This window comes from Xenopus tropicalis, chromosome 6 (assembly GCF_000004195.4).
Source record: "Xenopus tropicalis strain Nigerian chromosome 6, UCB_Xtro_10.0, whole genome shotgun sequence".
Taxonomy (NCBI): domain Eukaryota; kingdom Metazoa; phylum Chordata; class Amphibia; order Anura; family Pipidae; genus Xenopus; species Xenopus tropicalis.
The window spans coordinates 69,087,681-69,092,805 of record NC_030682.2 but is presented as its reverse complement, the minus strand read 5'-3'; positions in this window follow the sequence as shown (position 1 = coordinate 69,092,805).

Below are 5,125 nucleotides of genomic sequence, written 5' to 3'. Positions count from 1 at the left end.
TCTAGATTTCTACATCTTTTGAGATATGACTTAGGGTAAAGTAATCCTTTCATGCTTTGATGCTTTTCACAAACTTTTTTGTTTTTCTCCATTTCAGACACTTTAAACTGTTTTATTAAAATAACAAAACTGTAAGGTAATAGTGTTTGGAGAAATGCTAAACAGGAATCCAGATAATGATTGCTCTGAACAGGCTGAATGAAACTCTGCTAATCTGAGAGAGAGCCTTTTTGCTAACAGCATTTTTATATGTTGACAGTGGCAATGGTAGAAAATTGTTTGCTGTTTATCTAGCTTTTGTGCATTTCATTAAAATGGTAAATGCTTGTATGCATTCTTCAGTAATTTTTAACCCACTGACTGCCAGTGGTACTTGTCATACTTTCACTGAGATGTGAAAACTTTGTGCACTCAGCTAGAACATAAACTGGAGCACAGTGTTATTCTTGTTACATTATACAATTCATTATTATCTTTACAGAACTGTCACTTATTTGTGTACCCTCTATTCTTGTCTATAGTAAGAAGTAAACATTTAGTCTTCCACCACATATTTGTGGGTTGTTTTTGATGTGTGATTGTATGATAAATTAGGATTCTCGTAAAGATGCTCACTAACATGCACAACATTTTAGAACACAAAGTTCATGTTTCTGGATTGAGTAGAACGTATTGGAGCACTGGTAGGATATCATTGCTGTTTCCTGCACTTCACCAGTCCCTTGAACTGCTTGCTTTTCTTTTTCATTAAGGAAGCCAGGAATAAATTATTTTAATCTCTAAAAAATGTGAGTGTTATTTAAAACCACAGGAATTATAATAAAAATAAGCACCCAGGTCACCATAAAGACATCAACAAATGCAGATACATTTACTGCCTGTTTGCTTCACTGATGTTTAGAAAACTATGGTGGAAGTGGATTGTAATTGGATTTGGCTGAATTTGATTCGGCTCCTATCACTTGTAATTTTAATCTCAGTTCTAGCTGAACAGGACATGAAACCTTAAAAGAGGCCAGTCACTCAAAGATAAGAATACAAATGGCAGTATATTGTTTTAGTAACCAAGGTAAACTTTATTTATGCTAAATAAATAAAATTTTGTACTGTTCTTAAGGAGAAGGAAAGGTAAACACTAAGTAAGCTTTATCAGAAAGGTCTATGTAAAACCATAAGCACTCACAGAAAAACTGCACTGAGTTCTCTGTCAAAAGAAACAGGATTTTTTGTCTGTTTTCCTGTGCATACAGCTCTCTCCTCTCTCCTGCTCCCCCCTCCCTCCCCTCCTTAGGAATGTGTGATCTGAGCCCATCAGCAGGAAGCTTCCTCATAGTCTTACGCACAGTCTTACACCAGTCTTGGTCTTGGTGCAGGAGCGAGGCATTATAGGAATTTTCTTTACAGAGCTCAGCGTTATGTTTTTTTTTTCCTATGAGGCTTCTGATCATCTGAACGGGAGAAATATGGGTAGACTTAAGGGCACTATTGGGGGGAACTAAATGTATGCCTGCATCTTGAGATTAACTCTTTATTTGCCTTTCCTTCTCCTTTTAACGGTAATAGTGCAGTCAAGCACCATTTTGTGCAAGTTGTTGTTAAGGCAACATTTGCATCATCCTAAAATCTTGTGTATACACCAGAATAGGGGACCCAACACCCATGCACAGGCTACACAATTATAGACCATGAGAAAAGACGGTGAATGTAAGGAGTCCAGTGACAGCTAGGAAGTGCAGTAATGAAAGTGAAAGTAATTATGGGGTGGAAAGTAATATATAATTGACAGCTGAGATTTTTCAATACCTTTTATAACAAGTATGGATGGATGGAGATTAAGGTTGGGGGTTGAGAATAAAATGTATGAGTGTAGTGATCAAACTGCAGCTAGCCCAGCTTAATCCCATTTTAATCTCCATTGCATTGTTTTATGCAAATGATTTGTGTACATTTATTATGTGCGTGTGTTTTATATACTCTTTTGTCTTGCCTTGTCAGCACTGTACATCATACAAGATAAGTCAAGTGATAGGCTGCAAATACTTAGATTACACTGTTTGTAGCCCTTTTAAAATTTATTTCACAATCAAATTTAAATAAAATAATCTTTAACTGTATAAAAACATAGATAAATAGCAAAGTTTAACATGCGAGGACCATGAAATAGTTCACAGAAGAAATTCCCAAGAAACCATTCAGGGGTTCTCAAACTTTTTAAACAGGGGGCTAGTTCATGGTCCCTCACACTGTTGGGGGGCCAGAATATAGTCCTCAACTATGCTTCCCCCCTCCCCCCGGGCCCTGCTGCTTCTTCAAACTATGACCCGCTCCATCTCCCTGCTGTGTCCTCAAACTACGGCCTGCTGCCTGCTCACCCCTCTCTGCTGCGTCCTCTGCAAACTACAGTCAAATCCCTCGCTGTGTTCTGCTCCCCACTGCATCCTGGCGTTACAACACCGTGATGAGGCAGACAGGTAGTAGCCAGGGGGCCGGGTAAATTACCTTGGGGGGCCTGATCTGGCCTGTGAGCTGTAGTTTAAGGATCCAAGAAAAAAAAAAAACAAATGGATGTAGAAATACTTGCCTTTTCTTCAGCCTCCTGAAAGATTAAAAATATAGTCCAATATCAACTGCATTTGGATCAATATAAGACCAGTTCTGTTTAGGCTTTCTTTACTTTTTAACCAGGCTTGGACTGGCAATCTGTTGATTCTGGTAAATTCCACAGGAGCTTCTGTAAGATGCCACAGACAATCACTACTTTATTCATTTTGAAGAAGGACACTGCGCCTGATAGAATACACCCTAGGTTGCTAGAAAGAACTTAGGCCACATTTTAAGTAGCACATTTCAAGAAGTGGTTTAAAAAGAAAGAAAGAACTGGGTCAGTGGTTGGCAGGTAATGTGGTCTATTTTTGCCACATCTTTCAAATACAGTGCCACATAGACATTTGCTTTTTAAACTAAGGCTTGTTGGTGTTAATAATGCTGTTTGCACATTAGCAAACTGGCTTAAGCATTGTGTACATAGGGTGGATGGATTTAAATGAATCATCCTCTGCCTGGAGAAGGGTCTGTAGTGGGTTGCTGGGGGCTTCTGTATTGGGCCCACTTTCGTTAATGATTAATGGAGGAGGGCATAGTAAGCAATATATCCTTGTTTGCTGTTGACTACAAAACAATGCAGGCCAATTAATTCCATCCAGGAGGTGGCATTCTTGTGGGGAGAGCTGGACAAACTAGACTGACAGTAGACTGACATGACGATGTTGAGATAGAAGATGATATTCAGTGTTTCTAAATACCATTCAGCAGCAGGTTTTTGTCCTGTATTAAAAGGGGTATGTATCCATGGGATGAGAGAGTCATATTCCCTATACAGAAAGTGCTGGTAAGGCCCCATCTAGAATATTCAGTGAGGTTTTGGGCTTGAAAGGATATTCGTGAAATTAAAGAAAGCCAAAGAAAATAAAGGTAATGGGCAGGGTCTTATATATGAGAAGTTCGCTAGGTTGGGGTTGCCTATGCTGGAGAAGAGGCGCTTAAGTGGGGATGTGATACTTTTCACCAATTGTCAATCCAGAGAATACTAGGGCATGCATTCAGATTAGAAGAGAAGTGAAAAGTTGTGGAATTCTTGCGCTGAGGCTGTAGTATTGACAAATACATAACATTATTCTTATTTAAATTAATTCTTGTACAACGTTTAGTACTGTCAGAGGCCCCCACCTGGTCCACGATTCTGTCTTATAATAGTTATGGCACTGTGTGGGGGGTTGTTTAGGCTTTTGTGTACTTAAAATGCCAGGACCTGTTTTGAGTCTGGACCTATTTTTTGAACCTGTCTGTAACGGATACTTTGCCTTGATTTGAACAGTAATAGTGATGTTAATCAGCAAAAATAACATCCCACCTGGACTGATATATAAAAATGTATTTTGGCCTTGACATTCCAGGGAATCAAATCTTGCCAGAACATTTGGTGGAAAATTTTCTATCTGGCTGCACTATCCACATAAACTTCTGTCCACAGATGCCTATATGGAATATTCAGCACTATATAAAATAAGAGCATCATATCTTAGTATGCCTTGTAATACAGCACAGTGATCACATTATCTGATTTTTATCAGGGCTGAAAAATACAGTTCACTGGGCTGTACTGATCGGGAACGGACTTCCTGTTTGCACTGTTTAGTGTCCAAAACTTTGCAAATTATCTGGTGGCATTCTAACACAGCTTAGATTTGAGAGATCATAAAAATCATGCTTCATGTGCATGGATCATTTCCGTCTGACTGTGGAGGTGGGAAGCTCAGTGAAAGGGAGGCTTTACTGCCTCAGGTAATAAGTTGCTTTAGATTGCCAATAATTCACCTGAAGGGTTGGACATTCTTGCACTAAAGTGTACCCAACATCTCTGTTGACCCACTGCTCCCAGAGTCCCTTGACATGCATCAATATCCTTAAATTAAAAAGTATACAGTAAGCATACTTCAATAGCCCAACAACAAAAGCAACATCAGTCATTGGACAGTCAATAGTTATATGCCCTAGTAGTAGTGTTGTACTAAAAAACAACTTCCCAGACTGCCTACCTTTGTCCCTCTGTTCTTTCTGACCTGGTTGCTGAGTTACAAGCTACTGGAGTACTCTCCTTCCTTGTTCAGTGTGAAGCTCCGCCCCTACTTCCTGTTCAGGTCTCTCACTACTCTGACAAGTCTTGTCGAAGTGGAGAGCCCTTTTGCGCATGCCTGAAGGCAGCAGGAGCCAGCCTGTGCATGAAGAAGGCTTTTTTTCCCCAGGAGGGTGGGGGCTTCCGCTGCTTCTGAAGAACTTTCAAACATGGCACATGTGACTGCAAAACACCAGGGGGAAGTGCTGGACATGGTGGATTAAGGTAGTCTTATATTAAAAATTAAGGTAGTGTTAAGTGTAGAGAATAGTAGTCTAAGGCTAAATATATGATTTTTTTTTTTTAACATTTACATGACACAAGACGCAAACTTTTTTTTTTTTTTTTTTTCTCAGTCTGATCTGGTTTCTGATTTATAAGTTAAAATCTCCAGCTACTTGTCTCATCTTCCTGGTACAGCCTGAAGCCCCACCCCCTCTTCCTGCTTAGCTC